The following is a 15347-nucleotide window of genomic DNA, read 5'->3' on the forward strand; positions in this document are numbered from 1 at the left end:
TTGAGGCACCTCACATAGAGCTGGTGTTACCTCATTGCTACTATTCTTCCTGGTCTTCCCCCACAATCTAGGCACCCACTCCCCTTTCCTACCTACTTAATTTCTTTAGTGGCTGAGTCTGAGTGCTAATATTTCAAGTATTTTCTCCCTAAGGTTTGAAAAGTGCCAAGATTATCTTCTAAGAATAGCTGTGAGCACAGATGCAGACTCCCTAATGAGATTCTCTTGGCTTCTCGAGGGAGCTTCCCCCTCAACAGCTTAGTTAATAAATGTCATGTTCTGGGGGCTTCTAGAAATATCTTAGGTAACCTTTTTAAAACAATTGTAATTGTTATCCTTTGAGAGTAAATGTTTGCCTTCCCAGAATTAAAAAAAAAAAAACACCAAAAACCTTAAATTATTGTGCTTACAATGGCCTTGATTCCACCTGTCTGTGAAAATTAAGATGGCTGCTAACAGTAATCCAGCCGTCACAGATGGACTTTGCAGTAACTTTTTATCATATATTCACCTAACCAAAGCATGAAATATAGTTTCTTTCTCCTCTGCGATAGAAGGTGCAGATTATAAACTCACATCCTGGCCTGAGTTATGGGTCGGGGAGCACCGTGGTCTACCTACCCCTCTGACTTCATTTCCACAGTTCAGCCAATACCTTTCCCCTCACCTTTCTCTTCCTGAGTTATCATTTGTTTGTGCATTCAGTGTAAGAAAATGTACTTCACATGCTAAATGGAGTGGGTATTTGGAAATTACAATTAAATTTGGATAGAAGAAGGTAAGTCCACACAATTTAAAAAAATGACTATGTAGGAAAGTGGGCTTTCTATTCAGGTCCCAGAAACATAGCTAAAAGACCACTGAATCTAGGCAGGGTGGGATCCACTGTGTCAAAATGAATGTGTGTGTGTGTGTGTGTGTGTGTGTGTGTGTGTGTGTGTGTGTGTGTGTGTGCCCAAGTCACTTGGTGCATTTTCTTCCAACCTGATATGCTACTGAGACACAGAACAGTGCCTGGAAGCTGGAAGCTTCCTCCGAAGCTATCTGTGAGGTAAGCCATTGTCATCAAGTGGTTAAGACCAGAGAAAGAACTCCTGGAAACGAGGGAGGTAGATGAACACACTCTGAGACTACAGCAGAGAAAAGCTGCTGACTCTCACCACAGCTTAGACGGCTGCTGTCCGGTCCCCCTCCGATTTGTTCCCTCTACCAGGAGCTTCTCTTTCACTAGAAATATTGGAATTTTGATATGTAGAATAGGAAAGAGTTCTTGACACTCTTCTAAGGGACAGGCAAGCACATCACATTCTCAATGCACATAGGTATTCATAGAGAGAGGGCTGGACATATGTGGCTTTAGAATCCTGCCCTTTCCTAGATAGTCTACGTAGAAATAGGTCAAATGTTGTATCTTATCAGAAGCACGTGGGCAAAATGACTTTATATAAAGTTCAGACAGTGTCACGCTGGGAAAAACCAATAACCTTGGCAAAGTTTTCAATGTTTCCAGTCCAGCAGTCAGACATTTATACGATGGTTCTTTCTTTCACTGTTAGAGAGGGTGGACTTCCCAAATCAGTGGACTCTGCACCAGAATATTCCACCAAGGCTGTTTCTGTCATGCTACAAAAGCATCAAACCTGGCATTGATAGAAAGAGATGAGACTCCAAATGAGTCTTGACAAGGTTTCAGTGGAAGTTCTGACTTTACTTCATCTTAAAATTTGTATATATTGTTTGTTGTATGTGTGTGAGTGTTTCTTCCTGCATGTGTGTTTCTACACTATGGGCATGCAGTGCCCTCAAAAGCCAAAAGATGATTTTATACCTTGGAACTGGAATTACAGATGGTTGTGGATCATCATGTGGGTGCTAGGAATCGAACTCAGGTCCTCTGGAAGAGCAGCTGGTACTCTCAACCACTGAGCTATCTCTCCAGCTCCAATTTTGGGATTTTTTAATTAGAAGTTGTATTTCATAGGTTCCTTTCACTCATCTCTGAATTTGTGTTCCTTAATTTTAACTCATTCGGCCTCTTTTATCATGAATTAGTTTCATTCTTCTTAGTTCCCTTTTATAAACTAGTCAAACTGTTCATTAAATAAGTAATATAAAAATAAACATCATCATATAAAAATAAACATCATCATGAGCAGACACATCATGTGCAGACACATTGCACACTTATCTGAAAATGATTCTTGTTAAAACACAGCTTCAGCAACAAGGAAAATGGGAGGGGTTTTAATTTTTTTAACAGTTGTTAATTATCAAAGTGACAGATTTCATTATGCATTTTTAGACATACTTGTCCAAAATTTATCCTCCTTCAATACTCTATTCTTAGTGGTCTCATTTCTTTCCCCAAATAGTCCTCTTCATTGTCCTCATGTTGTTTGAATTCCATTACTGTCCACCCCCATCCATACTCCTTCAAGATCTCCTTATTTTCATGGTCCCTTTTTTTTATTACACACACACACACACACACACACACACACACACACACACCCCTGCAACCTGCATATGGAAGCATGCAGCATTTTATTTAAAATCTTCCTGTAGGTGCCATACCACTATTTATCTTTATGCCCGACTGAAGCTCCGATTGTCTATATGCACCACATTTTCTCTGGGCATTGGTCTGTTGACGGACTTCTATAATGGTTTCATTTCTAAGCTCTTGTGAGCATTGCAGCAATAAACACAGATGTGCAAATGTCCCTGTGGAATGCTCACTACGGACATACATCCAGGAGTCGGTAGCTGAGTCAGGTGGGGCTTCTGTTCTTGAGGAACCATCACACTGATTCCTAGGACAACTACACCAGTTTACATTCCCAGCAGCAATGCCTAAGCGTTCCTCTCTCCCTTCCTCTATTTGTCTTAGAGCCAGATGGCCTCATTTTTTTAGTGGTTTTTAGTGTTTAAACTTTCCAATTTTATTTATTCTCTTGCAATTTCATACATACTGTCGCTTTATCAATATCTCCCCCATCATCCTGCCTGCCTTCATCTCCCACCATTCCCCTTCTTTTCAAGTCTACTTCCTGCTTTCCTAGTTTTGTTCGGTTTTTTTGGGTTTTGGTTTTGTTGTTTTCTGTTTGGGATGGTTGCATTGCGTCTCATGTGTTGCCTGCATGAGCATGGGTGAACAGTCATTTGCTTGGGTGGTAGAATGTGCTGGTTACAAGACTGAGGACTATGGCTCCCACTTCCCTGTGTAACCGTCCATTGTACATAGCCCCTTGGGAAGACTGGGGTGTTAGGAGCCCTTTGCCCATCCATGATGGGATGCTTGATGGACCAAGTCTGTGTAGTTCAGGTGAAACGGCCGTGTCATGCCCAGAGGACAGGGAAGTACAGCATTTCTTCCCATCCTCCAGTTCTTAGTCTTCTGCCCGCCTCTTCAAGGAAGTTCTTTGGGACTTTGAGGACTGATATAGACGTCTCATTTGAGGCCCAGCACTCTAAAGACAAGTGCTCTCTGCATTAACTGTCACTCACTGTGAACAGAAGCCCCTCTGACAGACAATGAAAATCACCCATGCTTGTTTTAGATCTCATATTTGTAGAAGATAGAGCACTGGGTCTGAGCTGCTTCACCCAAGATAAAAAAATTAACAAGTCTTTAATAATATAAAGGGTTTATCTCTCTCCTACATTAATGTCAAAAGTGCTAGATATCCCAGAAAGCCAGAGAGTTGTATTCCCAAGTGCCACTCAAAGGTCCAGAAACTTTCTACATCATTGCTCTGCCTTCCTGGGTTGTTACATCATCAAGCACATCTCTAGTCAGACTTTGAGATGAAGGAAGACAGAAAAATGGGAACCCTGTGTTTTTCTTTAAGGGTTTAACTCAGAAAGTACACACATAACTACCACTAAGATCCTAACAATGGCCTCATCTGCTGCAAGGGAGTCTGGGAAATGTAACCTTCCCCTAGAAAGACATGTAGCTGACTAAAATCCTGATTCTGTTACCAAAAGACAGAGAAGCAAATGACAATCAAAAGGACATTGGCAGTTTCTGCCACTGTAGCATAAATGATCACAGATTATTTGGGGGGACAAATTATTAATTTTTAAAGAACGGTGATGCTATGCTGCACATTAACTACCATCAGACTGAATGGGAACAACTTTCAATTCAGGCATCTCATGTGACTGAATAAGATTGACCTCTCTGTCTTCCCAGCTTTTTGTCTTGTTTTATTTGAGACAAGGTCTTGCTGTGTATCACTAGCTGGCCTAGAACTCACTATGGAGATCAAGCTGGCCTCGAATTCACAAAGCCCTGCCTCCTGGCTGCTGGTATTAAGTGTGCACCATTATTCCTGTCCAAAGGTCTGCTACTTCTTAGAGCAGAGTAATTCATTGTTGAATATGTCTTATGATTTTTATCCTTGGTTATGATCATGCAAAGATAATGTCTGTCCTTTTGCCACCTGGCTTTCTGCAGAGCCTCCTAGGTCTAATTCCAAGTTAAGTGTACAGGATGTTTACTGGCAGAGACCTTGAGTTTAACACTTATGGCATGCTGTGGGCAGAGAGAGATGAATGCTTTTGTGCATCCAGCAGCAGCCTGAATGATGCCTCTGTGTTATGTTTGGCTGAGAAGAACCATATACCCCCATATCAGCCAGTACTCTAGGAGCCATTGTAAGACATGACCTTGAGCAATGTAGCTCTCTGGAGTGTGGGTATGCACAGCTGAAGACATCTGACTACCTCCAAGTTGGCGCAAGCAACCCTCCTTCAGGGGACTATGCATGACATCCCAAATCTCTCGCATTTAACATGGAATTTTATGAGTCATTGCGAGCCAATAAATGCTTATGACTCAACACAAGTGAATGGGAGCAAGGCAAAGAGAGGGCAGTGTGGGATGATGTGTCACTTGTGTCACTGCTCTGTCCCTTTATACCCCTTTGTTCAGCCAATGAGTCACCCATCCATGCCCTCATGCGGCCATGTACTTCCTTTAACTCCTTTATATTCAAACTAGTTAGTGTTAGAAATCATAAAATCTGGAGCCGTATTTAGAGGACATTCAGCTTCCCTAAAAACCCTGTGAGAAGGAGATAGGTGAGAATAATTACATGATACCTTATCCTTTTGCTTCCATATACCTTCTGGAAATACTTCTTTTTAAATACTTGGCTTGAGAATGTAGGTCACTAGGGAGCAGCTACAATATAACAGGAAGAAGGCATTTGAGAGGTCTGGCCCCTCTGGTCTTCCTATATCTCTTTAGAGGCACCCTGGAATAGATCTATAAAGTCAAGGTCATAATTCAGACCTGGGGTGATTTTGTTGCTGATTTTCATAAACTTCTATCTTAGGATTTCACTGCTGTGAACAGGCACCATGATCAAGGCAGCTCTTATAAGGGCAACATTTAATTGAGGCCTGGCTTATAGATTCAAAGGTTGAGTCCATTATCATCAAGGCACGGCCATGGCATCACCCAGGCAGGCAGGGTACAGGGGAGCTGAGAGTTTTACATCTTCACCTGAAGGTTGCTAGTAAACGACTGGCTCCCATGTCCTCAGGAGTGTCTTAAAGTCCACCCCCACAATGACACACTTCCTCCCACAAAGCCACACCTACTTCAACAAGGCCACATCTATTAGTGCCACTTCCTGGACCAAGCATATCCAAACCATCACAACCTCTGTCATGGAAAAATCTCATTTGGCAATCTGTTCACTGCCCTTAGTGGGATGAGGAACACAGAGACGTGTGATAATGGCTAAACAACTGGGGCACCTAGATCCTGGTAGCAGTACCTGGTTGTCATTGGTGCTTTTCTGTCACTATACTGTGTTGTTTTTGTTGGTTGGTTTTTTTTCCTCCCTCTCTCTTTTTTGAACCCCATCCTGCTCCCACATTTCCAGTCCTGCTCTGAGAGCACACTGTGTCCTCATGCCCTGACATGTGTAGAAGGCATTTTCAGTAACTTTCCTTCTTCAACAAATCTGACTTAACATCTAGAGGAGCTTTTAAGTCCAATTTCTCTATTCTGGATAAATAAGACATAGAAAATGCACTTGCCACCAAGAGAACTGAGGTGTGAGGAGAAAGGTGGCCCAACTGAGTTCAGCTTGCAGGCTCTGCTGTTTGAGCTTAAATCTGTCTGAGACTCCAGCCCTCGGTCTCTGAAATGGGAGCAATAAACACCTTTCCAAGCATCAGCTAAAGTGTCATTTCTGATCTTCCCAGAAACATGTAAGTCCCTCTGCAAACTCACAGCAGACGAACAGGTCCATGACAGTGGTCAAGAGACAGCTTTGTTCTTAAAAATATAACACTGAACTTTAAGAACAGAATTCAGTATACAACTGAATTTTGCCAAAGGTCGTTTTCTTTACGGTAACTGGAGGCAAATGGATGCTTAATGCAGTAATGTCGCAATTGTTCAAATGAGTCACCCACAGGCTGGGAAGCTTGGCAGATTCCAAACTCTGCCTTCGGTTTCTTCATCTGAAAACACTGACGATTCCCATACTACCTCATGGGGCTGCTCAGAGGGCTGCCAGAGTTGATGGCCAATGCAGACTTGGACTGCACATGACATTCAGAGACTATCTCAAAGTTGTTAGAACTGCCTGCAGAGCCTAGAGCACATTTTTAAGAATATCATTAATACTGATACTTAGGTAACCCAAGTCCTCAAAAATCATTTAAACCCAAGATCAATGTTTAATTATCCTAAGCATAAAACTGGGGAAACATGCTCATAACTTCCCCTTACAGTAATTCTAGAAGCCGTGTCATTCCAAGGATGATCCTTCAGGAAATAGCACTGAAGACCAGCAGCTACCTGGAAGAGAAACTTCCTCACTCTTTCAACAGTTGGTCAGCAGTTTCCATTGAGTTTATATCAAAAATACTGAGCAGACAATGCTGCCCAACCTTCTTGACAACACTGCCTGAAGTAATCACCAGAAAGTAGCATGCAACCAGAGTCGCTTTCAGTAGACGCAGACATTCCCCTATGCCCCGAACCCATCTTTCTTCCATTTGGTTTTCTGTAGCTGTGATCTGTCTGTCTCCCTCCCTCTTCCCAGCGTCTCTGGTGTGGGCATCTCTTTCCCCCGGGAACACACAGGAAGTCACTGTAGTCACATTCCGTAGACACTGGGAGACCTGGGGCTTCCATGGAACCCCTGTGTTGCTACTTTTACCTCTGGTCTTCAGTAAGCCAAGACATCGAAGGCTTGCCTTGAGAAGGTGTGTTTTTATACACCTTAAGTCCTGCAGCAGTTCAGGGATTTCTCTCTAGATTGAGTCAATGCTAAATTCACACTGTGACTCATCCAGACCTTGCTCGCCCATGTGACCTTGGACAAGTCACTTAACTCTATAGCTTCAGCTATTCATTAACTGGGGCTAAAGTTAGATTAGAAATACTCCATACTTCCTAAGTTCTTGTAAGGACTTTTTTAAAGGCATTTAAAGTGCTTAGGGCCTTTTAAGTAGGGTCCCAGTGTGAACCTTATAAAATGACAGATACTATTAACCAGAACAGTACAGTGTCTTGTGGCAGTAGCTATAAATCCTCCCTTAAAGTTAGGGACCAGCTTAAGAATGTGTGATGGTGGCACTGGTGGCCGAGAGCTTTTGAATGTTGATTATGTCAGACGCTTCAAACACATCGCCTCGTTACTTTTCACAGCAGCCTCATGGACACTGCACTGTGACTAGCCCCACTTTGCAGATGAAAGCCTGAGGCACCAAGGAAGTGACTCACCCAGCATGTCACAAATGAAGATGCTGGGACTTATACCTAGACAGACTGATTTCTGATTCAGAACTTAACTGTTACATTGTCACATTATACTGCTTCTTAACCATTACATTATATTGCTTTTGATGAAAGTCATTGTCTCTCTTCCCAGGAGAAAAAAGATTAGCTCACCTAAGACATGCTGTACACAATTTCCAGGTGCTCATAAATGCTTTGAAGGCTACAGATAGAATCCCAAGGGTCCACAATCCCAGGCCTTCTGCCCAGAGAGTCTCCCTCTACAGAATGTTCCTTCTAGAATGACTTATGTGTCATCCCTTGTGACAAGAGAGTGAGGCCCAGCCGCCATCTTGCCAGTCCTCGTTTAAACACTGCTGTGTCATAAGTAATTTCCAACTTATTAAAAGGCTTTATATCCAGGCTTCACATGCTTTTGTTTTCAGTGGTAAAAAAAAAATGACAGCTTGTATTTCAGCTGCCTCAGTCAGTTCATTAGTGACAAGTATTTCTGTGTCGCGAGCACATTGCAATCACGCTTTATGTTTTATAAATGCCCAGTCACGGTCTAGAAGCTGGATATACTTCAGCAGTATTGGGCAACCCCATTTCACAAAGAACCTAATGCAGAGAAGCCAAGAGACTGCTGGAGGTCTAAGGAGCAAGACTCAAACTCTAGTGTCTGCCCCATTTTTGCTTGGTTAAGCATGGGTTAAAGTCAATGTTTTCTGATCTACAAAGCCATGTCTCTTTACGGTAACTCTCAGCTTAGCACTGTCTTATGCTGGCCTTGTCATCATGAGAAGCACTCTGCTATGGGAGCAGATTAGGTGTATAAACCGCACCTCCAGACTATGTCTCCGGTTCATGCTTTGAAGATCAAGAGCAAGTTAAGAACAACCCAGGCCAGAGTCCATGTATGCTGGCCGAGTTCCTTAACTGTGAGTCTCTGTTCTCTGGTTCATAAAACGGAAACAATAACAGTACTAGCTTCTTAAGTTTGGGGTCGGAGTTATGAGAGGTGATGAGAAATGTCTAAGTGTGCCTGAGCAGCCAGCAGGGGCTTCTGGGTAGTTAGTTCCCTTCAGCAGCACTTCCCTCTCCCTTCAGTTGAGAGACTGGTGGGAGACAGGAGGAAATAAAAATAGCAAGGAAGGATCTGTGTGAAGTCAAGAATAGTTATGTAGAATAGATGAGAATACGAGGCAGTTAAGAGTAGGTTTGTACCTCTTCCCCCAACCCTGAGAAATCCAGAGACATTGGGAGTACGCGTTACTGCGTATGCTGCAATTAATCCATGATGGGATGATTTGGGTAGTTTGATCTTGTTCTTGGACATGTGCAATCCATAATGGAGTTATTTATCCAACACTCCGAGGTTGGGGGAGACAGCTTGAACTGTAGACAGTCTCCTGCTCATTGCCGATTCCAGGTGGCCCACCCACCTTCCACCCCCAAGTTACCCCACCAGGGAGCAAACTCCACAAATTTGCTGCAGCTGCTTGGTAGCACCACCCCCTTTCCTGTCCTCGCTTTGGCAGAAGGTTCAGCACCCCATTGAGTTCAGTAGAAAGTAGTCATTGGTGGGGGGAGGAGAGATCCAGGCTCCTGCTCACCAGCAGAGATGAAAACCCATCTGGTTCTAAGCCCAGGGCAGACCTCTTGATCTCAGGGACCTAGAGGGTGACCAGTCAACTTGCATTGCTCACCAAGTCAGCTTTAGGCAAACTCGATTTGGATTGGTTTAGACTAGGAACTACAAGCATGGGACATTAAAGCTTCCAGTCCTTTCTGTCAAAGCTCTGCAGACATTGCAATAGATCCCAGAGGTAATTTTAAAATCTCCCTCTAGATGAGACTTCAACATCAGCCTGACCCACCAGTACAAGTTACAACTAAGACAATACTGTTTTGGTTTTCTGTTTGTTTGTTTCAGGGCCCTAAACAAAAGGATAGAGAAAATGAGTTAAAACTTCTTTTTCAAAATATCTGTCACTGCCTTCTCTATGTTTTAAAAAGTTATGAAATATTTGCAGAGGACATTTTATGTCTAAAATCCATTGTTTTTGTTTTTTGTTTTTCCTTTGCTACTAATATTTTTTTTTCTTCTGGAAAATTCTGTTGCTTCTGTTTTCTGACCTGTATCACAGCATTGTTTTTCAAACCACCCATGCCTACCTTATTTTATTAAGAAGAAGTCCTTGCATTGCTTTACACTTTGGTCTGAACCATGAGCAAGATATTTGGTATTCATCCTGACACTCCCTAGCACTTACACACACACACACACACACACACACACACCACACTGGTGTTGTACTAAGTGCTGGTAACACTTAGTACAAGGTCTTGTTTCCCCCATAGGAGCTCTAATAGATTTTTCCCTGTGTGACTCCAGATTCCTGCATTTTTTTCCACCGATTTAGGGAAGCTGACCTACTCAGCTACAGTCATGGTAGAGGTGACCACAGACATATATTGACATGTAAACATCTTTGACTAGCCTCACTGGACGTATCAGATTCTTGAATTACATGCCTTTAATTATGTTGCTTGCAATTTTTTTTTTAAAAAAAGGGAAAATTTTTCTGCCTTTCAAATTCTCATTGGCTGTGTTAGTCCTCCCTCTGTGGGGTCTGAAATCTGAATTGTTTTAGTAGCTAATCACCACAGTCCGAGGACAGTGAACACTAAAGAAGCCATCAGTTTATTAGATAACCTCCATACCCAGGCATCATTTGTGAACAGTTCTGGCAACTATCCCTGCATTCAGAGGAGGTAGACTGAAGTCTCCCCCAAGGAGCCATCTCCTCCAATGTGTACGGCAATGAGTGACACGGCATATGTGCTGGGTTCTCTGGAAGAACAGAAGTGTATGTTGCAAAGGGCGACTTATTATATTAGCTTACATTATGGTGGGAGGGGGTAGTTCATAAATAGCTCTTTGCATACTAAAGAGGACAAAGTCTCAGACACCTCCTCAGTCCCAGCCTGTCAAGGAAGGCCCAGAGGGTTCCTGGAGAGTGACTGGTTGAAGCCAAAGAAGATGGACTCCAATGTCATCGAAGGGTGACTGCAGTAACAGCCACTAGGTAGATGCGCTCCATGCACTCACCAACAAGGAGCAAAGGCACTCAAGCAAGCAACAGCTCCATTGCTTTTCCCTCAGGCCTCCATGTCAGCTGCCCATTCTGGGGGAGGGCATCCCTATCCCACACCTCTTAACCCTGCCTAGAAATTCCCTCCCAGACCCAGATCTACAGTGGTAGACCGTATTAGCCATCACAGACAGACAGGATGTAGAAACTACCCATCAATGACACGGGTAGATGTATAGTTCCACTATGAGAAGTTATAGAGGACTTGGCATCTAGCCATAATATCATGTGACTTACCTGGTGTTGTTTGGGGGGTGTTTTGATTTGTTTTTTAATATTTATGGTCACCAGTTTTGTGGCTCCACTCTGTCATCCACACTTCCTGGCAGTAGAGCAGCAACATCCTGGTCCCCTGATCAGTTCCAGGTTCTTCCATCAAAGTCTACCATGTATTTCTTTTCTTGAGACCTCCTTTCAGGATTTTTCTGCTCCAATCCTGCACCCTCCAGTAGGAAGTCTGTTTTCTCAAGCTGAGGTTTTCTGTTTGTGATCCTTAGCACTGGGAATTCAAGCATTTGAAATTATCTTTCTTAAACCATGACACTTGGTTTTATTTTTAAAAAAACCTATAACATATGAAAAGTTGTAAGAGTCAGACAACAGTGAAAAGTAAATATCCATTGTTTGTCCTCTGAGGGCTGTAATTAGTGCCAGAAATCCCTGGTGTCGAATGTGATCGGGAAGGGTTGTTTTTGAGACAGGGTTTTGCTATGTAGCTCAGATGGACCTAGAGTTGTGTAGTCTACGATGGCCTCAAATCCAGAATCCTGCCTTTGTTCACTAAAGACTAGGATTATAGAAGTGTTCTACCACACCCAGCAGGAAATGTAATTTTCAATTGCTTTAGGGAAAAAACTGTGTGACTCACTCAAACTGTATCAAAAAGTGGAGCACTTGTGTCAGCCTGGGCTTCACGTCCCACTGTGAACAGCACAGACTGAAGCAATATGCACTATGCCCACTTCGTCTTGTCTATTTGAAATCTCTTACTCACTTCTTATCCTGCTTGGAAACTGCATTTGTATTTTCTAACATGGAGAACCAGAACAAGCTTCCAAAGAATATACCAAACAGTAGCATGTGTTACAGCTCCATGTTTTCTGGCATTGTTTCCTGTGTTAATGTGGTGGTTTGGATATTCTTGACCCAGGGAATAGCACTATTAAGAGGCATGGCCTTGTTGGAATAGATGTGGCCTTGTTGGAGGAAGTGTGTCTCTTTGGGCGTAGGCTTTGAGACCTCCTCCTAGCTCCCTGGAAGACAGTCTTCTGGTCGCCTTTGGATCAAGATGTAGAACTCTCAGATCCTCCAGCACCAGGCCTTCCCTGGATGTTGCCGTCCTTCCTACCATGATAATATTGAACTGAAACTAGGAACCTATAAGCCAGCACCAATTAAATGTTGTCCTTTATAAGAGTTGCCTTGGTCACAGTATCTCACCAATGTAAACCCTAAGACAGTTTCTCTGTCTCTTGTAAGCCAACAGCAATAGTCACTTGACACCTATACTACAGAGTCCATAAGTGACAGCTATAAGTCACACTGGAACAGAGTGAATAGTCTTAACAGCCTTGTGACCCTAGGAGCCAGGACACCCCTCCATCCCCCACACCCACACTGATTGCCAGCTGCCATTCTTGCCCCTTGTCTCACTCCTTCCTATCTCTCTGCAACATTTCCCCCAGATAGCTGTACTGTGTCTTTACCAGTCACCTCAACCATGTTACTGAAATAAAAAACCACCCTAACTTGCTATTCCTAAGCTCCTTTATTTGCTCCACTTTTGAAACAAATGTGTTTATCGTCTTCTAAATACTAATACCATGCTTATTTATTATATATAGTATTTATATACTACATATATTATTGTCTCCTTCCCCAACTCTCAAAAGTGAACTCATGGCAACTTTCTCATGGTCTCCATTGGTCACAAACATACCTATACTAGAGTCTACTTACTGAGGGCTCAATAATTGTCTATTAATGGTCAAATGAATGTATGAAGCACCATTTCACTCCTTACGAATATCCAACTAGTCACAAATGATAGGAAATGTTTGATTTGAAGTATAATCCCATTAATTGAAATATAAGGATCTATAATTTAGCCATCTTATTTTTAAAGTTGACCATTTGTCCTTTAGAAATCTCAAAAGGCCTGTGACTTAAACCTGACTTTGTAAGTCACTGACCTTAAGATTGAGCTGCCTTTTAGAACGACTTACAGTTAGGAATCAGGTTGTCTTTGTCTATGGGAAAAGAAAATCTGTTTCTTAGATTTTCTCCAATCCAAAAATCCACTTATTCTACATCTATTTACATATGAGTCTGTGAAAAACATCTGACTGAACCTATGGCGTTCATCTCTTTCTGGATAAGTTTTCCCTTGAGTTTCCCAAACTCAACTTTGATGTTACTAGCTTATTTTCAACCAAGAAGTGTCTTGATTTGTTATACCCTGAACAGAATTGTCATTATTTGCATTATGTTTAACAAACTTAAGAAAGTCTTTCATTAAGAGACTCTCTGTGGTGTTAATGGTTGCTAACACACAAACGAACATGTCGACTGAGGGGATTTAACCCATCATGTAGGCTGGCATGGAGAAGCACAGGAAGGACAGAGGAGCCCATATCATCTGTTTTCATGTTTACTCTTCTAATTGTAAATGCATTTGATTCTAGAAAAGGCTAATAAATATGCCTTACAGTCAGCGTTTAACCTCCAACTGAAAGATCATTAAAAGTTCACACTGAGATGCCTGCATTACTCCTAGGGGGGGCAGAATGATTTACTTTATCTTTTCTTTTTTTTTCTTTTCTTTTTTTTTTTTCAGAGCTGGGGACTGAACCCAGGGCCTTGCGCTTGCTAGGCAAGCGCTCTACCACTGAGCTAAATCCCCAACCCCTACTTTATCTTTTCTTTGGGCATTAGACAATTTTGTTTTGGACCGCAGTGCTGATCATGCCCTGAACAATGGGTCCATCCAGTTAAGAGACTTGTGTCCACCCAAGCTTTTTGGAGTGATATGACCTGGGACCCAGCCTCAGATCCTTTGTAGCCACATGGCCTCCAATGACCCTTCCTTACACCTTTATAGCTGAATTAGAGAGAGTGATGGCACCAGCTGCATAAGGCAAAGATGTTGTAAGTGTGGGGTCTGTTGGTTGATAGCTTCCAGTATCACCCTTGTCTTTCAAATCTTTCCTTACAGGAAATCAATAACCTGTGCCATATCACAGAATTGAGGCCCAGAGTGATCTGCCAAAAGGCATTGAGCAAAGAACATTTGTGGCTAATTTGAGTATGTGGAAAGTATGCACCTCTTCCACTGTGCTAACCCCTCTACGGCTACCTATTTTAATCCTGAAGGTGTATTGGTCTATTGATTGAGAACCTACACTCATCATTTTCATCTCTCTGTACTCCCACTGCCTTTCTCTATCTGAACAAAGGCACCAATGACAGCCTTCCCCTGGTCTCCAGATCACAGCTATTAGAAAGCTTTGTGTTTCCTATAAGAGAAATCCTACCCGTGTATGATATGTAGTCCTGTAGTTCTCCATTAATGTGTGGTAAGCCATGCCACTGCTATGGAGTCCATAACATGTGTTAGACCCAGGGTTAAGAACGGCAGAAAAATGAACATTCAAGGAGGAGCAAAGTGAAATACTGGTAAAGCTGGGAAAGGAACCATTTCAGACAAGGCCACATACCTTGGCTATTCACAATTCTGCCTTAGAGAACACTATAGATTTTTACATTTTAGAAGACTGTACCAGTCCTGCCAGTACAAAGTCGAACGGTCCTTTGAGGGAGGAGTAAGGATTGAAGATAGGAAAGAGACAGATATAGGAGGGTTGAAGGTCAATACCGCACCAGCAGCAAGTTTACTTTTCTTAGCCTTTTTATACTTTACAGTACCAGGGGAAGCTAAGCCACAAGCTAACAGAAACAATTGCTAAAATATTCACATAAGATATCTGTTCCCATCCAAAAGCTTCCCTGTTCTTTCCACCAAGGTCACTAGAATCTTCCGCCCCCTTACCGTGAGCCTCAAGTGTACTTTCTCTTACTGTTCCAGGCTTCAGCAAGCGGAAATCTGCCGACAGACCCTGACCTGCCTTGACTCTGCCTGGCAGGCAGACTTTTCTCTTTTTCTTTCTCCTTTTTTAATTTTATACAAGCCAAAGCTGTCTCAGCTATTGGCACAGAAAGACTGTGCCTGTCTTAATATCCCCTCAAGAAGTTTAGACCTTACCTAGCATTCATACCCTGTCTGAGATCAACCACCTCTTAGAGAATCTTACCTGTCTTTGACTACCAACCTCTGCACTGGAATATACAACCTGTTAGATTACAGTTTTGAGCCAAATATGATGGAGATCTTCATTGATGTTCAAAAGGAAACACTTAGCCACAGTGGTAACAGGCATAAT

At 42.5% G+C, this 15347-nt stretch overlaps 1 protein-coding gene and 1 long non-coding RNA gene across 44 annotated transcripts in view; one reads left to right on the forward strand and one right to left on the reverse strand.

Annotated features, from left to right (window-relative positions):
• Sgip1 (SH3GL interacting endocytic adaptor 1) overlaps positions 1-15347 on the forward strand; it is a 208462-nt gene that overhangs the window by 118484 nt on the left and 74631 nt on the right. The gene's annotated exons all lie outside the window — the stretch shown is intronic.
• Positions 1-15347, reverse strand: part of LOC134486957 (uncharacterized) — a 68363-nt gene that overhangs the window by 25679 nt on the left and 27337 nt on the right. For 3 of the 5 annotated variants that reach the window (XR_010066560.1, XR_010066559.1, XR_010066558.1), the window contains 2 exons: positions 11146-11407; positions 10437-10607 (listed from right to left, as the gene is read on the reverse strand). This is a non-coding gene — a long non-coding RNA (uncharacterized LOC134486957). Of the gene's footprint in view, positions 1-1422; positions 1641-10436; positions 10608-11145; positions 11408-15347 lie in introns of those variants that run through there. The other 2 variants (XR_010066562.1, XR_010066561.1) reach the window with 2 other exon arrangements.

This window comes from Rattus norvegicus, chromosome 5 (genome assembly GCF_036323735.1).
Source record: "Rattus norvegicus strain BN/NHsdMcwi chromosome 5, GRCr8, whole genome shotgun sequence".
NCBI classification, from domain to species: Eukaryota; Metazoa; Chordata; class Mammalia; order Rodentia; family Muridae; genus Rattus; species Rattus norvegicus.